This window comes from Patagioenas fasciata, chromosome 3 (assembly GCF_037038585.1).
Source record: "Patagioenas fasciata isolate bPatFas1 chromosome 3, bPatFas1.hap1, whole genome shotgun sequence".
Lineage (NCBI taxonomy): Eukaryota > Metazoa > Chordata > Aves > Columbiformes > Columbidae > Patagioenas > Patagioenas fasciata.
Genome location: NC_092522.1, coordinates 87,936,624 through 87,963,482, shown reverse-complemented (window position 1 = coordinate 87,963,482; position 26,859 = coordinate 87,936,624).

Genomic DNA, 26,859 nt, shown 5'->3' with positions numbered 1-26,859 from the left:
GTTTGAAGGGCTGGAAGATACAAATCAATTTCTCTCCAGTTAATAACCCGAGTGAAGCACCCGGATCTTGCCCCAGGAAGTCCGTGGGAGAGACAGGGTGGCCGAAGAGCGATGATGGGGGGGTAACGGCCAGATCCTGGGGAACACGTGAGGGCCCCGTGCTGTGGTCACAGGGGTACGGCTTCCCCTACTTTCAGGCAGCAGACTGGGGGAGAGGAGCATCTCTGCAGGGGGGCTGGCTGTTTCTGACCTGTTCTGAAGCATCTCACCCTGGGAGTTATTATTTCCCTCCAACGGGTGCTTTTATTTGTGTTTTCTGTGCAGCCAGCTAGCCAATGTGTGGGAACAATATTTTCTTTTCATTTGCAGGAGCTGGTATACCTGGAGGTTTGACTCCAACTTGCTTTGATATTCCGATAACAAGATATTAAAGCTGTTATGTTTGTTATGTTAACAAGTTGTGGTGTTTGTTTTAGTTTAAGGCTTACATTTTCTATAGTTCAGCATGAAGCTCACTGTACTTTATGAAAAATTTAAAAAAGCAGTCATCTTTCAGTGCTCTGTTTTTGCATTTGTCTTTCAATCCTTTATTAAAGTGCTATTAAAAAATAGAAAGTTACATAAAAGAACCTGTACCTCTTTATTGCAAGTGTGCTGAATGGGATTACCAACTCAATGAACCTTTAAAATACATTTAGTGACCCGTTTACCTTCCTGAAATTGATGTATGCTTTATATCCAAGCTTAATTTAATTTCCATATTAACACTATTATCTGTAAATAAAAGGGGCATGAAGTCTCCCTTTAAGAGAGAGAAATAGATCGAATTGCATGAAATGGTAGCAGATGTTATTTTTCTCCAAGAAATTCATTTAAATGAATTGCATAAAAAGCCGAAGAAAGAATTGGGGAACTGCGCCTATGCTTCTTCTAGAAAAATCAGTTTGTGGCAGTTGTGTTCTGGAAACATGCTCTATTATAAAATAATTGAAAACTCCAGTTTCTGTAGTAAGGGGCTCATTTCTAAACACAATTGAATTGCTGGTGATGTACCCAACAGACTGAAGAACAGTTGAAAGCAAAGTCATTTTCCCAACCTGCAGAGTCCTGCCCCAATCTCGGGGGCCATTTCCTGTCAGATGACTTTCAAGAACTTTTAAATCTATCCTTGACATTGCAAGGGAAAAATATGACTGCCCCAAGCACTCAGCCATAGCTTTATCAGCAGGTTGAAGACTGCATTTCCATAGCAGAATTTCTTTCTCCCTGAACAACTAAGATATCTTTCAATGCCATCCACACAGATACATTTTGCAGTGGCTTTGCTGAGATGTCACGTCTGCTGAGGTGAATATTCATCAGGCTTCAATTTTCCTATGCCTGTCCGGTCCCAAGCAGCAACAATTGCTTTTTATGCCTGAAATGTGTTTTCACAATGCTGCGTGTAGCCTGGAAGAGTGACGGCTCTTGGTGGTTTGTACAGTCAGCTCTCCTCTCTCCCAACCCATGGCTGCCAAGCATCTCAAATACGACTGCACCTCCAAGACCAATTAGTGCCACAAGTAGCAAAGAGAAGAGAGAAAGATCTGGTCTTCAGGTTAAAAAACTGGGGAGAAGGGTAACAAGTCAAAGCAATGCAGATATAGGTTGATATTTTTTTTTTTTTCTCTTTCCATCTTTGCTCCTATATATTAACATGACATACAACCTGACAGGGAGAAAAAAGGCAGGAGGGTTGTGTGGTTGAGGAAAAGAAGATGGAGGAGCAGTTCTCTCTGTTCCCAGGACACCTGACAACCCATTTATACAGCACCAGAGAAGAGATCCCATCCTCCTGGTCCCTGCCAGTGGACTGCTGCCAGCCTGTGCTCTGGCTCTCGCTGCCTGGCACGTCTGCGTTTATTCACTTTAAAAATCTCGTCACCCTAAGGAGAAGCAGAGTACACTCCAGGAATATCCTCTCTGTCATTGCTAAAACAGACTGATGAGAAATTCACCCCTCCTTGCCTAAGATCACTTTCCCATCCTCTTATCATTACAGGCAGATCCAGCCCATAAGCTCAGCTGTCTTGGCTTAGCAGTTTCTTCCTAACATCAGCACTTGTCAGGGAAATAGAAACTGCAGATTTCCTGGTGCTTACCCCAGGAGAAACTCCTCCAATAACCCTGTGAGGTCCCTCAGAGGAGTCTTGGCATGGTAAGCAGGAGTTAGCCCACAGCAATTATCCTCCCTATGGGCAGGAAACAGTCCCACAGGGGTAGAAGGTACCAACTCATGCCCCACCCCCCAACCCCAACATTTGGAAAATACAACAAAGCAGACCTAAATAACCTATTCCCTACGATGAAAAGCATATGCAGTGGGAGAGATGTTCAACGGCATCTGTTGACCTCAGTGAAGCTTCTCAGATCTGGCTCTCTCTTTTTTTTTTTTTTCTTTTAACGTAAACTTCTCACTATTTATAAGGGTAGACTTACTTTAGTACTGTAAATCACTCTATAAAAGCCTATAAGGACAACTAAATTTTTTTCAGTAAATCAAGCCTTAATAGTTCTGTGGATGTGACCAGCCATAGGCATGTGTGTTGCACAGGACTGAGGTGGTATAGCATACAGGGGGCTAAAAGGTTAGAGATGCAATTTCTGTTTTAAAAAAAGTAATTAACAACTCCGTCCAAAAAGATATGGAATAGCATGAAATTGTGAATTTTCATTTATTTTTCCAACGTGTTTTGAACATAGTCTACGAAAACAGCTTTGGAGTTTACAAGAGCTTTAAAAGCATTTTATTATATGTGAAAATAAAAACGCATCTTTAGCATTGTGTCTTATATTCAGAGGCGACAGCCTCAACCTTGACTTGCCTTCCAACAGTACCTCCTTCCCTAATGGCACATTCTCTTTGTTAGCATTTTAAAAATGAAGTGCTGAGCAGCAGTCAGAGCCAAGCAGAAGCAACTGTTCAGCAATGGAGCATTTCAGTCATAAGGAGAAAGCAATAAACAGGCTCGAGGATCTGGATAGAGAGACCAATTGCAAAAAAAAAAAAAAAAAATCTTTTAGTATAATTGAAAATAGGCTTACTGCTTTCTTCTCCTTGAAACTGGATTATCACACTTCAGAAATAACATTTTCAGACTCATTTTTCACAGAACTTTTCAGTCTTCTGGCTAGGAAATATACCTCAACTTCAAGGTAAAGTCTTGGAAGCAATGCTACAGGAGATACAAGTTAATTTGTCTTGTTCTCTGGGTCCTGCAGCTCAGGTGTGTTAAATGGGAGAGAAAGCAGTATTCCTAACTAAAACTGGGTGCCAAGTATCTGATTTTCAAAAGCTTCCCAGCCCAGTGAAGGTTCAACTCAAAAACCCCCTCTGGAAAAATCCAACTTTAAGAATACAAGCGGTCCCATTGGTGTCAGCTGAACTCCCACAGGCTCCATCAGTGACTTCTGTGATTTGCTGGATTTACTGAGCTGCAGACTTCGATGCCACCACGTGTTCCTGAAAACTGTGAATTGCTCCCTTTTCAAGCGGAGACACGGGGAATTGGTATCTGGCCAGACCTGTTATGGAGGAGCGTGATGTTCTCAAAGTCATCAGCACTACATGGACTCACCAGACTTTTCCAACTGTGGGTTATTCGGCATGTGTGCAGTAATGAACTAACTTTTAGCTGCAAAAATACAGTGTTCTTACAAAAAAAAAAAAAGAGATTCTAGGATTTTGGGGAGTTTGTCTAAGCCTGCGGGGCTGGTGGGGTACAAGACAGTGGTGCTGTCTTGTATGCTGCACACTTCCTAGGTGGCGTGACCAGAGCTGGCTTGGTGCTGGAGGGAGAGTGCGACATGGAGAGTGTGACAACCTCACCTGTCTCTGCTTGGAAACGAGGGAAGGGGCTGCCCTGGGCTGTGTACCTGACTTGCTGCCTACCCTGCAAGCTCCTCCTGCCACCACGGGCAGAGCTGGGCAGGGCGAGCAGAGGAGGCGTCAGCCTGTGGGATGATACCCACCGCCAGCCCAATCCCCTGGAGCAGGAGCAGGGAGCCCTGCTGTAGGGGTTCCCCTCCAGCCCCTGTCCCAGCCTGACCTCTCCTCCTTCTGCTGCCACATGGCCTGGCCTGATAGTCCCTAGGAGGAGATGGCACTGATGCCATCAAAGGTTGGGGGAGACAGGAAAAGCGGTGCCTTTCTCCACTCCCAGCTCAACCTCAAATTCCTTTCAGCATCTCTCCACCACAACGATCCCCCTAAAACACCTTGCAAGACCTTGCAAACATGTGCTTTTCCCTTCCCTGTAACCTCTCTGATCCTCTCTTTGCTGCAGGCATCAACACCCAGAGACCACTGACTCTCCTGCAGGCTCCCCACCCCCTTTCACAGTATTCCCAGTCTTCCCTGTTCCATTTTAGTGCTATCATCAAACCACATTTTTCTTGATCTGTGAAAAGTTACAACTGGTTTGGGTAAAATTGGTTATTTGCTCTGCCTGAGAAGAAATGCTCTGCAAATATTTTGTTTTTCCTCATTGGCAACCCAACCAATTCTGTGTTGAGTTTAGGGCTTGGAATAAAATCTAACAGGGCTCAGTGTGGTCCTCAGTCAAAGGCAATTTCTGCTCCTGACTGGAAAGTGAAAATTCAGTATAGCCTCCATGTGAATCCATAAACCACCAGAGGCTTAGAGAGGAGCTTTGCTGACCATTCAGTCCACTTGGCTGCTGAGATAGCTAAATGTATAATTTTACATTTCCAAGCAAAATGAGGTTAATCTGTTTTGCCTACGAACCTCTTACACAGCTTCGGCAGTAACACAAAGTCCCAAACTGGTGAAAGCTGTTGCTGAAGCAATGGCGTCATGCCAGTTTGTACCATCTGAGATGAGCTCTGTCCAGTATATGTAATAGCAATTATAGTGCAGGGTGCGCTGTACGTCTGACAAACTGAGCTGTGGCATAATCAATAAACTTAATTACCTATCACAGCCTGCCCACATAGTACACAATTTTAATTCAATTATTACTCCTAAAAAATGATACATAGCAGAGCAGATATATTTATCACTGAGGTCTAAATCAGCTGTGCGTGTCAAGGCTGACACTTAAAAATGAAGACATTTATAGTTTCTGGAGCCCAAAGAAACCCACATAAAAAGCACATTCTTTTCTTCTCAAAATAGCTAAAAATTATCTGTCACTGATGAAGGATTCTCTGCCCAGAAAATGAGTCCAGAACCACAGTAAGTAGCACATTGCCTTCCAAGAGCCCTGAGCTTAAAAACTGACCCTCTTGCATACATGAGCAGCGGGGGGAATCGTAGAATCATCTCCAATGAAGCGGGCAACAGAGTCCCCCTGCCCCCACCACCCCTGTTTCTGGGAAGCAGCAAGTCAGGAAAATACCTCCTAACCCAATGGAGCCAGAAACAGTCCTCAGCCCACCTAGTGCAATATTAAAAACCAGAAACCTTGGTCACAGCTATCCCAAGCGCAAAAACTTTCCACGTTTGTCCTCACCTGAGAGTTTCTGGTTTTCATCTTTAGGGATCTTGTTAATCTGGACCTCTGCCCCTGCAGGTAAGCAAGTTTCAACAACTGCCCCAGTTTTTAATGTTCATGTAGCCTTTACTGTGAGGTGTGATTTAGGGAGTCCCTTCTCTTTTATCTCCCTGGCTTTCTCTTGGGATGCGGGCAGGGGGTGGGTTACGTGCTCTTGCTCTACATATGTCTTTCCTATGACAAATACACTGGGATGTTACACCCTGAGGAATTAAAAATGACTAGCTGGCAAGGAGCATAAAGCTAACAGCAGAAATATTAATCAGGAACAATAGCCAGGGGCTTTGTTGCACAACTTAAAACCAACAGGGCATCCTGGTCACCGAGGCAAGTCCTTTGCTATTGTAGGCACCATGTCCCATAATCATATTCACAAATGTATTCGTGGCCTGTTCATACCCTTTTGTTTTTGTGCAAGTGCTGTCCTTCAGCATAACAGCTGTTTTCTTCCCTGGTGTATACCCCCAATATGTTTATAGACAGCAATCAGATCCTTTGTTTTGCTTGCTTTAACAAGGCGAGCTCCTCCTCCTTCTCCTAAGTGAAGCTGCCTGTTTCCTGTAGTACATCCCTGGGTCTACTGCAGTTGATTTTGTCTCATGTGGATGTGGGATATCAGGTTGGCATGGACAGATTGAAGTCTTGCTGCTGCCTTCTACACCAGCGTGGAACTTTCCCTTTCTTTTGTGCAAAATACCTGGCCTCTGAATTGCTTTGACTGTGTTTTTTGCAAAAGCACTAGGTGGTTACAATTACTGATAAGTCAGGTTTGACAGAAATCAGCCCATGCCATGTGTCCAGACACTTTTCATCCCAGTCCCTGCCTAGGTCCTTCCAGTGACTGTTTGTCTGAGATACAGTCTGGCAAGGATGGGCCCACGTCCAAATTAAAAATATCACCTTGCTTCTTTATTCACCCTTAGGCAAAACCTATTTTAAAATCCATTTGGGGTCTCTGCTGTGGAATTTACTCTCATTTGCTGGTCCCATTTGTGTCTGTCTAGTGCCAGTGACTGTAACACTGGATGTGCAGGAGCCTGATCCATCCTGGAAGGAGCCATGGCCACCCCACAGTGGTGGGAATCCAGTAGTGCCTCTCCAACCAACATTGTCTTTTGCTCCTAGCGTCTTAAACCAAAGCCACTCTTCATCCAGGTGCTATTCCCATAGGCTTGCTAGGGCTCATGTAACAATGTTCCCCCATCTCTCTCAGAGGAGAAGTTCCTTTCCTACCTGGGACAGCTGTATCTCATTTTCCCTGCTCCCACTCCTGACTTGGCTGTGGGAACGAGGGAATCCCAGCAGCTGTTTCAGCTGGAGGCCTCTGGGTAGGGCTTCTGAGAAACTCGGTCCAACGTGCCAGGAGCTGGGACAGCCAAAGGGCCTCCGAATAAATGAAGCTGAGAGAGCCTCATTCCCTACAATCTCTGTCTCTCCAGGACAGAAGTGCCAAACACCTGCCCTGTTGGCTCACTGTGTGGAGGTGGTTTATGTGCCTTTATAAATTTGCCTTATCTTCATGAAGGAAAAAGATTGTACTCCTGATATGCATCAGCTGTGGCTGAGGCTATCAAGACAGTTGACAGAATTAAAACAAGCCACTAGGGTAAGATATAATTTTCTCTTTCCCAATTCTGTTAATTTTGACATGTAAACAGGCATGAAAGCTAGAGATTGTCTTGGCTTCACCAGAGTTTTACCTCAGCAGTACTAGACACCGTGGCTGGTGTAAGCAAACAGCATACCTTTCTCTCCCTTGCAAATCCTCTGCTTCTGCAGAATATGAACTGTCATTAAAAAACAGTTTTAAAAAACTCCAAACAGTTTCCAGCCTTTTTGATTAGAAATTAACCCCCAAATGTGAGCAGAGCGTAACTGATGCTGTGCAGGCTTCCTGCCGCTCCTGGCAGCCTGAAACAATGGCTGGAAGATGTGTGAAATCTGCTGCCCTTGCTAACACATCGACAGTGCTACTGCGAACACTTGGCGATAATCCTGAACCTGACAGCATTATAATTTCATGTTACTGGGAGGGGTGTGAGTCAAAGAGGAGAGGAAGGAAAGGCAAAGACAAGAAAGAGAGCAGGGGTGGGTGTCTGAGGGCTCGGCGTTGCTACCTCTTCTCTGCCCCAGCTCCCTCAGGGGCTTTCCGTCTGGAGAGGCTCTCCTGTCTGGTAACACATGGTCACTGGAGGTGATCTAGTACTAGTGGTCCATTATGCGATGGCCCTGTTACTTTGCCTGTAGAGGGGTTTGCCCCTCCTCCCCATTCCTCTGACACCAGCAGGACATAGTTGCACCTCCAAGGCTAGGACTAAGACTGATATTTGTGGAATATCCCACAGACAAGGATCCAAAGACCCTTCTGAAAGTGCACCTGGTGGCTCAGAGTTTTCCCCATTCATTGTTACTCAGGATCGATAGACTGGATGCAGACTGAGATCTGGAAGCAGTCTTGGTCCTTTTTAGGTACTCCAAGAGATAGAAAAAGTATAGACAGAGCAGACATGGAAACCCAGATAAGACTTCTATGTTGCCATTTCTTTCATTTATTCATCTTTCACCTGTGGCAGATAGCAAGGCAGGAGATGAAATCTGGGGGAAGATGTCACTGGTGACAGATGAAGTGTGTGTGGGTGAAGTCCTTCCCTCTACCACACACTGCTTCAACAGAGGTACAAGGAAAGGAAATGAAAGGGGCAAGAGGCACTTTAAGAGGTCTGTAGGAATTGGAGGAAAAGTTGGAAAAAGAGATGTGGTTACTGCTATGTTTAGAAAGATATTTTGCCTGTGAAACTGCAGGAAGACTAAAACAGAGTGAGAGAAACCAGCAGGAACAGAATAACAGAAGGGTGCACATCGAGGTGAAGGTCTAGGAAATGCATTTTGTCATAAAGATTTTGGATGACAGGTTATATGGCAGAGAGGCTGGAGAATATAAGAGACAGTGTTAAGGAACCTGGGATGGATAGTCTGAGATGCTATAGAGCCAGATGTGGCTGGAGGTGTCTGTCAGCTGACTTTGGACAGGAAGATTGAAAATCTGACCACAGAAAAGTAAGTATGTTGGATGTGTGATGGGGGAGGGAAGAGTCATCTACCCAGAGGCTAATAGTCTGGTAGCTGATGAAATGGCTGGGAGACATTTACCAGGTTTAAAAGAAATAACACAAAGAGACTTCTGCAAACAAAACTAACCTGGCACTTCCGCTCTCAGATGCAAGGATATATGGTGATTATGGTGGATGAGCAATGAATGTTCAGTTTTTATATTTTCTCTCTTGACATCTATTCTGATTTGCAAATGATAGGCCAGCACTCTACTGATTACAGGATTATATGACTAACTTCCAGCAGAAAAAGAGAAATTTGTCTTTTTTTTTCTGCTTGAGATGGAAGCAAAGTCATCAGCACTGAAGATTTGGCATCAGGGCTCTAGTTTATTTTCAGCTGAATATCGAGAATTCTGGGCAAACTCAGCACAGTCCATCACATTCTGATCTTTTCATGTGCGACTTAGCAAGACTCATGGCACTGACGGAATAGAGAATGCAGCAATTATTAATGCCAGCAGTATTATGTAGTGCTTGCTACCTACCTTCTGGGAATAGTAGGAAACATTGCTGACATGCAGTACAGTTTTATTTATTTTTCACTCCTCAATCTGTTTCCAAATTGCATGAATTCCACTTGCTAAGGCTGAGATGGGAGGCAGGATTATCTAGGGAGAGAAGGAGGAGGAATCTGACTGTGTGCAGATATTCTGCGTAAGATGTGCCTCACTATGATGTCCTGTGTGAGTCTTTGTCCCAGGTGGAACTAGCATCTGCTGCTTGATTTGATATGTCTGCATTCTGTCCCAGAAGGATATGAATCATTTGGCAATCCTCTGGAGGTCCTGAGGACAGCTTTACCCCTGCCTCTGATCCTGAATGGCAATTACCCAGTCACCTAGCTTTCCTTTCACTTTTCCATAAAATTACTCTTAATAACATTTAGAACATCATGGCTGTGCTGTGGCGCTAAGCTTGATGATACTGGGAATATATGCTGTGACCATATGACAAAAACAACTCCTAAGTGTGCCGTGGGCCAATGTACCATGCTTAGGGCTGGATGCAGGATCACAGCATTGGACTTTTAGCCAGAAAAGTCCCTGCTCCTGGGTAACACACAGAGTCCTAAAATAATGGGAACGTAAAGCAGGAGCTGGGGGGCAGAGCAGAAGGGGGAGCTGTCAGCCTTCCCAGTCCTTCCAATAAATTGGTGCTGAATATTCAACTCCTTCATGAGCCCAGTGTGGTGATCAAGGTTTGTGCAGTTGCTGGAGAACTAAATGTTCCAGGTAAGTGCTATTATTAGGTGTCCTGCAAGCAGAGGAGCAGAACAAGCAAGCAGCCAGCTCTGTAACCTATGGATACTGAATTTGAAAAGTCAAGAAGGACAGAAATGAGAGGGACTGGGAAAAGGAGATGCTCTTTCTGCACACATGGAAGCTGCCCTGACAAAGAGATGCATATTGACTGGGCAGAGGCACAGAGTAACAGCAAGGTTTGAGCTTTAGCTTAAGTGGTTTGACTTTTGAATCTGCAGAGAGCAGCCTTGCAAAAAGAAAAATGTCTTGGGATGTCACAGAGCTGGCTTTTTTTACACCTGGAGAGTCACACCTAAGAAATCAGAAGAGGTGCATGGGCAGCAGTGAACAGGGAATCATTATTCACTGTTGCTCATAACACAGGACTGACATTTCCCCTGAAACACCCAGGCAGTGAGTCCAACACTCACTGTGCAAGTGTGTTTTTCCAGCTGTCACATTTAATACGAGATGATCCAGGTCCAATCTGCTGTGGAAATGGGTGAAGCAGAGCTTCCTGGAGCCTGGAAAACTTTGTCCATGGAGGGAACCCTCTGTGTCTGCCTTGATTTGAATTCGTAACAGATCTTCTGCAGGATGAGCCCTGGTGTTCATCCCCCATAGTGTGTCAGAGTGAGAACAGGTAAGGATGGCGAGGCAGAGAGAGTGATTCTGCTGGGTCTTTGTGGATCGCTGCTCCCACATGCTTCAAAGCAGCTCCTCTGATGCTCTAGACTCACATCACAGGTTGGCAGAGCTGGACCTAACCCAGGGCCACCTCCTCCCACACTGCCCATCCATCCTCAGTCTGCATGTGCCATTGCTGAGAAACTGGCCTTCGGCAGGACGATTTCGGGTGAGACTGAGTAAGGTTACTTCCCTGCCTGGAAAAGAACTTTGGAAAACTAAAACCAAGCGAAGGATTCAGAAATCCTCTGCCCAATGTCTGCCCTGCCCTGCGGTGGCAGGCTTGGTTCTAAGTGTGGTCCTGAGTTTGGATATAAGTTTGGTCCTGAGTGGTCCCTAGATATCCTCTAGACCCTCACTCTTGTCCCCTTAGTGGACTGGCAGGGAACATAGCTCTTGCCTAAGCCGCTGCTTAATCCAGAGGTACAATTTAGCCCCGGAGGACCATAGCCTGGCAAGTGTGCCACAAACAGGGATAACCAAAAGGACCGGGAGAAATTAAAGAACAATCCCCTCCCCCCAGCAAGCCTTACAGCTGCTGCTGCCTCCTCAGCTGCTGCCCAGACAGCAGGCAGCCATGCCTGCGGGAGCTGGCGAGTGGAAGGAGATCTCCCTGTCCCCGGCTCCAAGGAGGGCTAGCATGGCCCAGGAGCACTGAGTCCAACATGCAGTGCCGCTGTGGCTTGCATGCAAAAGCAGGGCAGGGAGGCAGAGGTGTGAGGCTTCCCTGCGGCTTACGAGCTTGCCTGCCAGCCTGAAAGTGCTGCTGGCTGCCTGGTGTTGATGGCAGGGAGTCTGGCCTCACCGCCTCCTCAAGCTGGAATCACAGTAGGTACCCCGAAAATCTGCTGCAGGAGCACAGAAAAAGCAAGAAAACCCTGCCCATCTGAAGCCCCCAAGTGTAATGCTGCCTGGTCCCCAGGCTCAGGGCTGTACGCACAGAGCCAAACCAGAGTGCCTGTACCATCTTCTTCCAGCTCTCAGGAAGTTTCCCTGGGGACTGACTAAGCCTAATGGCAGAGAGCAATAATTACTACTGCTTAATCAGGACTGTTTTAGGATAAATTCTATTTAATGAGGATTCATTTTGCATGTAGCAGGTAATTAAAGGACACTTAAACAGGAAAAAAGAGGTGTGAGGTTCTGAATACAGCCTTCTGGAGGGACAGTGTGAAACAAAGACAAAGGCATATGTTTTGTCGAGTGTTTCCGTCAGCACCTGGAAGGATGAAAAATGAGCCCCTTTGCAACCCACACCTTCCCTGTGATGCTGCGTGTGTATGTGTGTGTGTGTATGTGTATGTGTGTGCAGCCCCATCAGGGAGCTACACCCAGGCTCTGCAGGACACCTCACGCCTCGCTTGGCACAGAGCAGCGAAAGGCAGTGCAGTGACCAGAAAATCCTGCAGCCCACCATTTGCATACTCCAGGGATCGCTGCGTGAACCAGAGAGGGATTATCTCACTACACAGGACAAATGGAGGAAAAAAAGAGAAGCCATTTCAAGTTTCATTATCCTTAATATCCCATTCACCACTGCCTTCCTATGCCTCCCTGCCTTTTTTTTTGCCTTTTTCTCCCCAGTACAGAGCATGCTGGCGGGCAAGCAGTGTTCTGACTTTGGCAGAGGAAGGCCAGCTGGCTTTGGGACAGGCCTCCAAACCTTGTGTGCACAGCATGGCATCTCTGAAGAAAAAAAGCCCTTTCTTACCACCAACAACAGTGGTAGCTACGGACAGAGGAAAGGAGAAATTTCAGGGAAGGTAGTGGCTTAAACAATACATAAATAAATATAGTGCATTCAGATTTCACTCGTCCATGGAGCCCCCTCCTCCCCTCCTGGTCCTCTCCTCCTAAGCCTTCTATATCTCCAGACGCAACATTTTAAAACCACAAAAATAGATATGTGGGAATGAGGAATGGCTCAAATAATTTCAGTTCCTCTCAGCTGACACTCCTCAGCAATCCCAGAGGCTTCCTTCCACCCTCCAGCAGCAAATACTTCTGGAGGGCAGCTCACACCAGCTGTCTTGGGTGTTTGTAGCTGAGGGACAAGACCAAGATGACCAAGACCTCTGGCAGTGACTGTTTCTCTCTGTTAACACAATGAGAGAATGAGAATGACCAGTTTAGATTAGACACCCAGAGAGAGATTCATCTTGCTGAACTTTAGAAGTCTGTGTCATAATGACAAGAGTATGGACTCTTCATAGTTGACGAAGAAGAAGCGGCTTCTACATGTGATTCGATGGAACTCTTTTGGACATAGTTTTCAGGATGAGATGTGCTTACGCATCACAAGTGTCTGTTTCTCTTCGTTGCCTATAAAGGAGTCAGTGTGACTAGCTCAGCTGTTGACGTGTGTGCTGTAGGAATCTAAATTTGGGCAGTTGAATCCCATTTCCAACTTTCAGACTGCTGAAGTTAGGTAACACAAATTCCGCTGTGGGCATGTTCTAAATATTTGAATAGATGCTATTTTTTAATTCACCCTCTCCTTGCAAGATGACCACATCAGTAGGGTTATCTGTGGGAAGAGGAAACAGTGTGTGTCATTAAAACCAGAAGACATCCAAATTCTGTACTTTCTTCTGGCACAGATTACAATGTGAGCTACAGCAGATTCTTTAATCCCTCTGATTTTGAAGCTTAACCACTATTCGATTTTCAAATGTTAGCTTACAATTTAATTCCTGAACGTGCAGACAATACTTTTTAGCACTCCACTGCTCTGTTTTTTCCACATAACATTTTTATGTGAACATATAATTTTGTGTCCAGATTCATTACATTTTGAGTGTTTTAGCTTTCCTCCCCTCCTCTGGGAACTGCTACGGATTTCTTTCATAAATCTGAACTCTCAAACCTGAAGAACGACACTAGTCTTTAATATCAAATCAGTACTCCTCCACATTTACTAGTTGTGAGAAGAGTATTTCATATCTTCTGTCTCCTCTAATTTTCTTACTTTCCTTGATTCTTCAGTTCTTTGCAGTATATTCTGTTCCAGAAGAAGACTTGGGAACAAATGCCTGCCAGCGAAAAGGCTTTTATAGTCTATTGTGTGTGTGCCATTGTGCAACTGCGTAGTTTGACACCCATTTCTGCCTGGCTCACAGTTTCTTCTAGGAAAGGTTCTTTTACTTTGAAGACTTGGGAGAGAACCATAGAGGGTAACTATTGCTTTCAAAGATACAAACACTCATCCCTTACCCCACAAGGCAAAAGTGTGATAAGAGATTTCTTGTTAGTGGAAACATCAATCAAAAAAAAAAAATTGATGGATGAAGCTTAAAATCCACCAAAAAAATATAATGTGTGAGGAGTCTTGTTGCCAAATTCAGATCATTCTGCCTAACAGTCTACAAATCTGAAATGGGGGCAAACATCATTGCAAGCACCAGCAGGATGTTCACCACCTCCGAACAGAGGAGTGGGGAAGCACTGATGGTTCCCCAGGAGCTCAGGACTGGCTGTGCAGCCCAAGGAGCAGCGGTGGCTGCTGTACAACCGGGGTGACACGGAGAGGCAGGAAGGGAGCTGGGGCGTCCTGCTGAGATCATGGCTGGAGAACATCTGAAGAGCTCATGATAGCCTTTGAAACGAACGGGAGTATTTTTCTAAAAAATGCACATGGAAGAGCCACAAACATGAAGAAAGTGTAGAACATGCACCCACAAAGACTAAATTTAAAAGATGTGCTTAGCAGGGAACACATGCATAGCATATGGATGCAGCTGACGGAAGAGCTGTTGGACTCCATTCAAGATACCACTCACATAGCAGATGAACCGTCATAAATTTAAGCTACACATGTCACATCCTTACTGTTAAGGTTCCCTTTAGTCATGTGTGAATGCAGATTAGTCGAATCCTGGCTCACAAGCTAACTCAGTTGCTCTCTGAGCACACAAATGTGGTGGGCAGGACACATAATGTAGAGAGATCCTCAGCTGTTCGTTACCTTTGGTGAGTTATTAGCCAGTGGGCTTTTTGCAGCCCCTACCTTGGCATTTGTGCCTAATGGGTGCTGCATGCTGTCCTTCAGCTCTTCAGCTGCTCACTGACTGACAGGCCAACTTCTTCAACATTTGCCTTGATACATTTTTCTCGTATTAAGTTAAGCTCCTTGAGCTGATTAAAAGCCTTCCAAGATTATATCATTGCCAAGCCTACACGCACACACATACACACACACACACACACGAAGACAGTAATTCTGAAAAGGAAGACAAATAGTAAAACGCATTCTGGATCTCTCCAATTGGGATGCTAGTACCTAAGTCTCTGCCCTACGGCCAGTTTTCTATATTACTGAACCAATCCATGTCTCTGATGGATATATACCAATGCCAGGTTTTTATTGTTTGGCGATTACTTTCTGCTATCAAAGTATTTTAATCCAAAATACAATATACTGATAAAACTGGTAAAACAGGTAAATATTTACGGAACAAAAATCAGACCATCTTCCACTTCCATGCAGCAATGGAGTTGTAAGAGATTCCTTGCAGCTGCTTGCAAGGAATTAAAGTTTTAGATTTGCACTGTCCTTTTGGAACCTAATTTTATAAGCAGCTGCCGACTGTCCATTAATTTGAATCCAAGATACCCTCTGAGTTAGGCTGGTGCTAAAGAAAGCATTAGTTTCCATTCCAAAATGTGCTTTATCACACATTCCTGCTGCCCCTTTTGCATATCTGTTTGACTCAAGGCTATAGCAGCATGGTATTTAAGTGCCAATTACGTTTTGGTAATCCACACAATATTTTAACAGGGAGAGAAAGACTGAATGACCTTAAACCTTATTAGGAGAAGAAAAAAACCCCAGACTTTAGCTTTCATTGGATGGAATTTTAGTGAAGTCTTGCATATTTCTTAGTAGTGAACCTTTTTAACCTTCTGCCTAACAGTCAGATTTTGTGGATGTACAAAATCAGAATGAAATGTTTTGGATTTTCAGGTTTCTTTTTCTCCAGTGTGTCTAAGTGAAATTAAAATTCAAACACATTAGCTCTTTCTTTAAAGTCAGGTTTAAGCAGAACACCGATATTTGTCACCAGTGAATCTATATTATGGTAGCAGCCGGTGATACCACTCTGTGATGGCAGTTTCTTTCAGATTTGGGCCTGTATGGTAGAAACACAGATGCAGAGACATCTGTGATATGATTTAGAGGATAACCTGCTGTTGGGTGACACTGAGCTGGTGCAGGATTTGGAGGTTACTTTGGTGGCAGGTTTTGTTGTTGATATTACTGTTATTGACTTATGTCAAAGAGTTGATGAAGAGAAATGGTGTGAATGTGAAAGTAAGCTGGAATGGAAAGCACAGGAAAGAAAAATTTTCACTGAGTCAAGTAAGAACAGCAGGGATTTTTTTAAGATATTATGCAGAGGTGAATATTACTATCTCTATGAATATGGAGATTTTCCCAAAATCTAAAACACATAATGGGAAGAAGATGCATCTTTTAGACAGCAAGGTAGACTGATGGGTAGAATAGGCTGGAACCATTCTGCAAGAAATGGCATAGTCAGTCTCATAATTTATTCATCTAAATAGAAATGGTGAAGCTAAGAAATAAAAGGTCCTAAATGCAGAGGTCAGAAATTTTGAATAAGCCCTGAAATGCACTTAAAGACCAGTGGGTATTGGCCAGAGATAAGTCTGAAAGATGACCTCAGCAGTTAAAATTTTCAATTAACTTCAGGGAGCTAAAATTGCTGAAATGAAAGGCAATGAGGAAAAAAAATGTTGATGGCAAAAGAAGCTGAGCTTCTGGATAAGTTTTATAAGGATGAAAAGGCCAAAATCTAGATGTGATGTGGGAGGACTGAGTCAAAGGTAACAGGAAGAAGGCAGAGTTTCACACAGAGGAAAAAACAAGCATCAGTTTAGCCATCCTGAGTTTAAGATTACCGCTATGCGTCAAATAAAGAAAATTAAAGGTGTGGTTTCCATCAGAGGTCTGGATTTGTGAAGCACACGTGAAATTTCTCAGCCCAAAGTAGCTAAAGCGGTGCAAGACTTGAGACTGTAGGAGATGGGACAGAAGGTCAGGTCCTTGTTGGACTCTTATAAACCTCCAGAAGTACAAGCAGACCATGATGAAGGGAAGGAAAGCTGAGAACTGGTAAAGAACTATGTCACAAAACCCTCAAAGTGAACAGGGCTTCAAGAGCAAAATGGCAGCAAAGTTTGAAAAGCAAGGGGGCAGAAGATGCAGTAACATGCAGTTACACTGGTCTCCATATAGCTAGTCACAAAGCTTGTTCTTGCATTATATCTATAGAAACTCAATGATTTTTACTTTACTTTAAATTAAATTGACTAAGATATGAATATATAAGATTCATAATGTTTCCATCTGCCTGGAACTTTAGACTTGAGGGCTCTTAAAAAGAAGAAAACATCTTGTATTAAATTTTCTAAGCAGCCAAAATGCTCTTCCTTTTCCCTCCTGTAGTTTAAATTTAAATTTATATTTCTAAATTTACATATTCAGAAACTTAATCTGAAACCTCTTTTGAATTTGGATGTCTCTTTTTATCACATTTTGTTTAATTGCAGCTACCTCTTGAATTGAGGCATCACTCTTGCAGCTACTGGATGTCAAAGGCCAGAAAAAATAAATTGCTTGAAAGTAAACTGAAGCCACATTTCTATTCTGCATTTGAGGTGCTGACATTTTCTAGATAGCACCAAGAGATGTCAGAATACTGGCTGTTGAAGCAGTCTATGTTTGGAGCCTATTAAGTTTAATTCTGAGAGTGAAGGGAAAAGTGAAGACTTATAGAGGGACTGACATATACCATTACTTGCTTTATTTCCATTTTATAAGGAAAAAAATGAGGTTTTTTCCTACTTTTTTGCTGAGAAATTCCTCTTAAAATGTCGCAGGTTGCTGAGAGCCTGCAATTTCACTCTAATTCCTCTGTGTATTTGAAGGCTCCCTTTGGATGAGAAAGGGCTGAGAGGAACTCTCATCAGAGCCTCTAACTCTCCCATTACTGTCAGAGGCCACTGCTGACTTGTCTTCCTCTTTGACACCAAGAATTCTGTCTCTTTAATGCTCCTACATTATGTTGCTCAAGGGGTCCAGATTGCCTCTTCTTGCTGATAAAGCTGTATCTCCACCAAGTTCATTAGAGTTACACCAGGGTGAAGGCACCTGGAAGGAGGAGGGAGGCTCTGAGTGTCTTGTTCAGGTTGCTTGTAAAGCAACTAGAATGATCTTGGTCTTGCTTCCTAAGCAACCTCTTGTCTTCTCAACCAGCTGTAAAGTTAGGAAGGAAATTGGTTTCCTGTCAGCTGAATTCTCCATGGAGCTCCTTGGCATGCACAGGCAGTCTGGGACGCCATACAGAGACCACATTCCCATCCCTCAGCCCCTTGTTCCAGCTTCTCTGTCCCATGCATAGAGAGAGGTGTCTCAGCACAGACATTCCCCCATCCACTGCACATGGCAATGAACCTGAGACATGCTAAACAGAAAACATGAAGAAGTGAAGAGACCACGACTGCAAACAACTATTGCTTTCAGAGCCAAGCTGCTTTTCTACAAAGCAAGCATATCATGCTCTTCCACACTCATAGCCTTGGAAAGGACACATAGGGTTGGGTAGTGTACATACAGCTGAGTATGGTGCATACAGTTGGGGAGGGTGCATAGCGTTTGACAGAGCTGAGCCTGGACTGACAGGCCAAGATGGACTCCTTCTACATCTAGCCAAGATGTCTGTGCCAACCTGCTAATCTCAATCTTAGGTTAACAGACAGTTGGTGGCATTTAATCAGAGGTATCACTCATGTATACCCTCCACACCAAAGAGTCTCGTGAACTATGAACTGGATAATACAGGTCTATCAGTTGCTTCCTTCAGTTGCTCCCAGAGCCTTTTGTGTCTACCAGTTTATAGATTATCTTAAATATTGTTTCTGACTTCAAAGATGAGTCAATGTATTTAAAAGCATTTGAACATCCATGACATCTAGTCAAGAAATATTACAGAATGGCTTCTCATCCTGCATAGCAGTTGGCCAGAGGTTTTCTACTGAAGCTCCTGCCTCAGCCTACACTATCCTTAGCACTGATGTTCCCCATTTGCCTGCATCTACCTGCTCTTGTGGCATGATCCTTCTTCAACAGCACTGCTGTTGCCTGCCTCAGAGGCTGTAAGGGTATGTGTCAGCCTGATTTGGGCTACTACAGGATTACATAGACCCTTTGCCAAGTTATTAGAAACTTAGAAGAAGTGATATGAGTAAGCAGAGCTGCATAAAGCAATAGATAGCTGCTGTCTTTACCAGCACTTTACCTTAACTGAGGCCCTAGGAAGATCTGAGTGCATAAAAGGCTCAAGCCTTAATGCAATAGCTCTAGGACCCTGATTATCTAAGCCAACGTCAACTTAAAATTCAGCAAAACATGCTATTTCACCAGGAAAACACAAGAGACTAAATGCTTTTCACCCTAAGCAGTAATGTTTGACTCTTCCCAAGAGCCAGTGATTATCAGCTTGTACTCCTGAGCTAGTCAGGAGAAAAAGAGGCCTCATTCTGCTCTCAGACTGGAATTATGCAGGAGATAGTCCACCAAACTTGGTTCACCTAAGAAGTACGAATGTAATGTAAATGAAGAATGAGGCCCACAGAGTTTTAAGGTTTTAACTCTTCTCTTAGTTTGAAGGAAAAAGACTGCCTTGAAAATATCAATTGATATTCCAGAGGAGATAAGAGAAAAATACGTAAACATTCCAGCCAGTTCTGAAGGCCCTACAGAAAGTAAAATTATTGCTCTGAAAACAGAGGTGATATTCCAGAAGACAAAAGAATGAAATAAACCCCTAAATTACCTTCAACCATGCACTCAGGGCCATAATTACATTATTTTGCTCAGTCCATTCTTTCTTTCTAATCAGGTTAATAAATATAAACACCAGGAAACATTAATATTTTGTATATGTGGAAGCTGATTTTATTCAGCATTTTGAAAATCCTTAAGCCCACTGTTTATTTTGAGTATTTATCATTTTGCAAAGAGAACATAGGCACCCAGAGCTCAGAAAAAGATCAGAGAGTCCAGTTCTCCTCAAGGCTATTTTTTCTCTTTAATCCTCAAGGACCTGATTGAGTTTTTCTCCGTTTATTATTATTTTATATTTCTTCTTCACATTCTATTTATTTATTTTGATTTAGAAATTATACTACCATGCTAAGGGCAACTGTCCTCTCTGAATCATTCCTCTTTTTGCTTGTGACATTTGTGCAAACCTCACATCTGCCTTCCGCATTCCAGCCCTTGGTCCCAAACTACTTCAGGCCACTGTGTTTTTTAATTTTTTCCTCACTTGGCCAAGCAGCCTGAAATCAACTGCATAATATCCTATTTGACATTAAGCCTCACATATATTTTACAGTCTTCAAGTTCTCTGGGGCAATAGCTGTCTTTTTAAATTATGTATAGCTGGGCCAGCGTAATGGGGCCTGAGGCCTTGAGATGGCTCCCTCAGGCGCTGCCTCAGTGCAGCGTATATTTCTAACAGCAGAGAAGGTAAACCACCAGAAGAAGTGTCGAATTCTCTGTCCCTTGGTAACTTTGCATCCCCGCTGGAACTTATGCTACAGCTAAACATGAGTTCAATGCAGGGGTAAGTGATGACATTTAAGGGCTCATGGAGGTCAAAAGAGATGATCCAATGGTTCCTCCCAGCCTTCGATCCATGAATCCATGAATACAGATAACGGCAATTAAAAAGCAGCTCTGTGAAAAGGTCTCCACAGCCACTGCTGCAGGGATGCTGCTTGAGTTCTGCTGGAAGAATTCATCAGGAGCCAGGCTGTGGAGCAACTTTGCCTTCAATGAACGGACACCACCCCAGGGGAAGAAAACATCTGCCTGGGGCAGCGGAAAGAGGTGTCTCTAGAACAATGTCATCCTAACAAAGGTGGAGATATGATGACTCTATTGCCGATTCCATAAGTGGTGCCACAAATAAATGAATCAAATTCTCCATGTGTGATTTTTAGGAGTGAGCAACCAAAGACAGTGGCACATAGTGAGTGGCACTACAAAATTTTGAATCATTCACTGACTGGCTCTTGACTCTCCTTTAAATTGCCACCAGTTTTGGAGTTGCTAATTTCTGTTAGCTCTGGGTTCACACTGTAACTCAAAGTAAGCTGCAGATAAAAGAAAAAAAATATATCAGGATCTTATTTGCAGGTGTGGTCCAGGCAAGACAAGGACTAGCAATCCCAAACTACGCAGCTATGGAAAGCTTGCTAAGTGAGGCAGAGAATATGCAATATCCCCAGACACCCAGCAGCAGGTCTTTGAGGCAGAGCTGAACCTCACTTCATTTGAGCCCAGAAGGAGATGTCCCATGGAGAAGAGCTGGGAGTCAGTATGTGCTTGGCTGGTAACTTTATACCCTTGTTACGCGTTTGCAAACCACAGCCAAAAGACACTGGATCATTTATGGACATGGAAAAACGGAGCTGCCTTTTTCAACCAGCCTACTTACTTAAGCAGCAGGCATCAGCAGTAACTGGCAAAAAATAAACTTTGAACAACCTCACCCTCCCACCAAATCCCTTCTCAAACATGTATTGTTTTGCAAGCAGATAATATTTCTAGTAATGAAGCAACAAAGCAAATACAGTTCAGTGCTCTATAAACATGAATGCACACAGACCAATACATGAACCTTGGAATAAAATTCTTTGAAAAAGCACTTCTTCAGATGCCTCCCAGTGATGGAGTAGCTGCCAAAGGGAAATAATGACTTTTCGGAAATTACTTTATAATGCAAAAGCACTGGAAATCATAGCTGTGACTTTCCAACACAAATGATGTTCAGGCTCTGCTTGTGTCAAAGATACAACATGGAAGGCTAGAAATGGGAGGCTGCTAGCTGGTGGGTCTTGGCTTTGTTTGACTCAGCTCCCAGAATGACCCAGCAACAATTCTTCTTCATTTACTGTCTGCGTTATTTTGGCACAGAAATATCTCTAGTTCTCTGACATGATTTCATAAAAAAAAATTATTTGATCTTCGCCTGCATGTTTCTGCAAGGCCTGGCTTGTTTCCCCTGCTGCAGCATGACACCTTCTTGACTTCTTTCTGTCAGTGCTGGTGCTGCCATTGCTCTGAGGAGCTGATAGAAATACAAGTCTGGGTAATCTCAAACTGCCCCAAGCAACCATAATCCTGCGCGATTCTCATGATGCAAGTAATTTCCTGACATCTCAGAAGTGCTGGCAATATTGAATTTTGCTGCAAAAGAGCAACAGCAGAGCCAGGGGAGAGCCCTGGAGTGTCACGGTTTCCACTTCTGCTATGGCAGAGGTGTCAGGGGAGCAAAGGCTGGATGACAACAGTTGCAGGGAAGCCCTTAGGTCTTCACGATTGCCACCAAAAACCATGGCCCCACATGTCCTGATTCCTCCAGCCACAGCCACCAGGCTGGCTCTCCAGCGTGCATGCACTGACAAAGGTGGCTGCAGGAGCCTGAACCCACTCTGGTTTCACCAGCAGTCTGTTGCCATAGGCAACTGCCTATTTTGCCTATACCTAGAGCTGGCCCTAAGCAATATACACAGCAGGATTGCTATGATGAGATTAGCGGTCTTTATTGTACTATCCCTGCTCTTATCACCAACCCCAGCTCTCACAAATTCAAGATAAGGAAATTTCCCTCATGTACTTACCATGGTCTTGAACAGCGCTTTAGAGAGAAGCGTGAACCCCACTGTATTCACATTTACATGGGAAAATTTAGGGAGTCATTGCTATTCTTGTTTTCAGGTCCTCCGAACCCTTCAATGTCCCAGTTCTGGTCTGATTGCTTATCAGTTATGCCAGCTTGAATAGCTTGAGGGTGTCCTCTCTGCACTAGGCTAATGTAAATATGGGACCAAGGCATCATAATCCCCTCAACTGTAGCCCATAATCTTTTCCATTTGTTTAAAGAAAAGGTATCTCCCTCCTGATTCTTCTAAAACACCCAGAAATAGCCTGTTTCTTAGGCCAGCTTTAGCTTGCACACCATTTCACTGTCGGCAGCTGGAACAGAGAGCTACATCAGGTAAACATACCTGTTGGCTTACAGGAAGGTAAAAACATCTCTAAAAATGCTCTAAGTCTGACTGAAAGCCAAAATAGGAGTTAGTCTCTAGAGACTCAGACACGCCACCAAATCACTGCTGCTTAACACGTTACCCTCCATCAGCTGAGCAGCTCAACTGCAGGCACAGCTGCATTGCACTACCCTGGCCTGACTTGGGATCACCACAGGGACATGGAGTGGACTCCAAATTAGAAAAGGTGAGCCTAAACCCTTTCTTGCATATATTTTCTATTTAGGTTCCTCACTCCTTACTGCAATACCTTGTTGATTCTGGGAAATACCTCACTGAATATAGCCATGATTGTAAAATATATTGCTTTTTAATCAGAGCAGGACATCTATTTCCTTTGAAAATCTCAAGTTTTAGATCCTTCAATACTTGTATAATTCTGAAAGCCTGAGCCTCAAATTGGGTTCTGCAGAAAGATTTATGTAATGTGAAATCCTGTTGTACTAAACAAATACGGGCCTAAGTTGACCTGAAAGTGACCTTTTTAATAACAGAAAAACATCAAAATAAACAAAACACAACGCAAATACAGATTATTTGGTTACAGTAGATTTGATCAAATAAAACAGACAATCTAATTAACCAGTGATTAGATTAAGTAGAAGTCTCTGTATTGAGTGATGGATAATTAACTAGAATTGTATTTACTTATTTTTTATTGTACTGCAGAACAAGGCACATCTTTTCCTTTCTTCCCTTTTACTGCAGTCTTTTAATTAAACAAAATTATTCTGAATGTTTTACACAGAATCTAAGCCTCCAAGTAAGCACAGTAAGCTGGAAAGGGAAAGGCAGCTCTATACTGAGATTTAGTTGTTGATCAATACTGTTTGGATAAATCTCATCCAATGGAACAGTTACAACCCTGACTTTTCAGAGCTACTTGGCATTTATAGCTCCAGCTGAGTGGAATGTGAGCTGCAGGTGTTCAGCCCTTTGGAGAGCAATGCTCTTATTGTTCAAACATAATTTATGCTTGAGAACAAACAAACAAACACATTCAAGGCAAGTTCTAATTTCCGCACCTGAGTCCATCGAGATTTATTTTTTATCAAGGCAAATGCACATAAGGAAATGGTGCAAAGCTGATCAACATCTAAGGCAGAAATGGATCTTGCACTTTGAAATCCTTATCAGAAATGCTTGTGGTGACTTTTAAGTGTAGGCTATGTAAGAGACAGTCTTTTAAAATTATTTGATTTCCTCCATTTAATAAGACCTGTAATCTGGAAGAGTGGTTTGGTTCCCCATGACTATCAAGAAAACCCTATACTATTGAAGAAGCCCTTTTAATAACACAGCTTGTCAAATGTTAGATGTCATTTTAATTTTTTAAGTATGATGTTAATTATGCATTTGCCAGAAGCCCTGTGATATCCTATAAAAACTGTCGTAGCAGGCAAGCACTAGGTTCACCATCCACATGGGCTGCACATTCACATGTTGCTCTGCTCAGAACACATAACAGTTAATTTGATGAAATATCTGCTGGCAAAATTTCTCTCCTAGCTGTAGGACTACTGCCTGTCTGTCTGTCTAGACACTCTTACTGCTCTCATTACTGTGGTACCTCAGTGCATCCAGACCCACGGATATCTGAGGAGGAGTTAATAAGCATTAGCTCTTGCCATATCTCTTCAGAGGATGCTTCTGCCAAACTGCAGGGGACAGCAGATGAAAACAGCATGATTCCTGAAAGCGATGAGCTGCCTGACGGGGAAAGCTGGTAGGACAGTGTGGAAGCTCTGGCATCTATTTAGCAGCGCCTTGCAGTCTACCCCTGGCCAGGTGGCAGGGCATCCGTGTGTTGGCTTATACGCAGGCATTTTTTCTCGCTTGTGTGCAGAGACGAGCAAAGCTAGAGCTACTGCGAGCTTTGTGCTAGCGAGGATGCCAAGGAACACCATGTGGAGGCGGGTGAATTCTGGATGAGAGAGTGGGTAAACAGAAAGGCTGAAGTGCCAGGGGTAGCCTCGGGGGCATTCCCTGAGGGAACAAACAGCAACTGAGCTAGAAAGTAAGGCCTTGCTACAGCAATTAGCTTCTCGAGCTGATCTAAGGTATCAGCTAGGCTTGTAAGAGAAAGACCTGGTTGAGCAGGTGATGTGCATGCCTGCAGTTGCTGTATTTTAAGGCTATATTTTTGGTCCTGAAATGCCAATCCATGAATTTAATCATTTACTTGTAAAACCAGGAATTTCTTTTATCATGCAGATTTTATTTATGCTGGCGCTGTGTGTGCAAGCTAGAAACAGATAAAACCACACCTTCCCAGCACTGTTGATGTTCAGAGCTTGGGTCTTGATCCCTGTGATGTTATTAAGAAAACTTCTACTGTCATTCATGTGAGCAGGCTTTTAACTAATTCGACTTGGATTCAGTCCCTACTTACATCAAAGCTACCACTCTGACCATAAAGGGCTGTAACAGTGGGAGTTAAATATGACCTCTGGTTTGTACTGTTGCAGCAGTGATTTTCCCCAGTTCTCAATCTCTCTCCTTACATGGAGTTATTGTACCTCTAACCTTTCTCACTATAGTCTGTTCGAAGTAACAGGAAAATGGAAGGGGATATCTCAGAAAGTCCAAGAACATATCTGAATTGTCTGATATTTCTGGCATAAAATATTTAACAAGTATTGCTGTTGAAAAAACTGGGTGTCAGGAAGGCATGTGTACCTCCTAAATATTAATAATATGGGCAAAATTCTGTCATCACAGCATGCTGTTGTCCAGGGACAGAAATCTCAGTTGAATTCTGCCCATCTTTCTCTTCACAAGGCCACGAAGACAAGGAATTATATACAAGCCACAGGACTTGAGAGTGTTTTCCAGTGTCCAGCAGCCTAGATGTATCCTGACTCCATCTCATGGCAAAACACAAGCATGTATCTTCTCCTCCTCTTCTACTCCTTTCTCTTGTTGTTTTCCTTTCTGGAAGACCAGATGTACAGATGTTGGCAAGAGAGCCTCAGTGCCAGCAAGGAAGAAGGAGTTGTAGAAGATAAAGGAAAGCTCCTCCAGTTTTGGTGGAAGCAAGGAAGGGGGAGAATAAGTAGATATGAAATATCAGATCTCCTGAGAAATGTCACATAAGAGGAGAAGAAATAGTGTCTAATTTTTTCTGCTCAGTGGTGATATATGCATGCAGACACTAGCCTAGGAATTGTGGGGGAACTCTAATGAATCTCTCTGAGTTGTGTCTATGATGCTGATTACCGCTGTTCCTGCAGAAGCCACTTGTGTTTGTGATTTGAAGATGCTTTCAGCAGGCAATGAAATATTAGTCGCTATTTAAAAAATGTACCACATAATTGCAGAAGATAGCATGTTCCCATTCCAATTAGAAATGAATAACTGTTAATACCTGAAGAAGCCTTGTGCAGCATCTGTAGGTAAATATCACTCTTTGTAAAGGAATCTGCTCACAGAAAAATGCATAATAGGCTTCTGAATGTTAAAGCTTAGATGCAAACTACTTAAGCAAAAGAACCACCATGGAGAAATCTAAGTAGAGTTTGAGATGTTTTTCCTAAAATGATGCAAAATATGTTGCTAGCAAATTATGTCTCTTTTATTGCTTGTATATCAATATAGCAAGCAGAACGCTTTCTACCTCAGAAGAGTTTGTCTTCAGCTCTTCATGTTAAATTCACAAAAACATTTAGATATGGTAACGCTTCATCTTCAACCAAAGACTGTCCTTGTACATTAACCGTGCTTGCAGCGATTCTTCAACACTGAGGTCAACTAGCATGAATAGCTCATATTGACTCTTAAAGCTCCTACACAGCACGTGTGTTGCAAAGCATTTACTGGGAATGGGACTGTTCCCAGCAAACATCTAAGTTAGGTCATTGCAAATGCTGAGATGTGCCCTAACTGCTAGGTTATGTAGGGGCCTCTATTCAACACGTATACAGTCTTTTGACATGTGTAGAGCAGACGGACAGATTCTGATGATCTACATGTTGAAGGTGGTTGCTGAAAGTGGCAGTGCAGTGACTAAATACATTCTTTTTTTGATTCATCCCTTAACGATTTATGGAAAGCTCCCATTTCACTCCCATCCTAGAATTAGTATTATCTAATCATCTCGAACCTATGCAGTGGCAATAC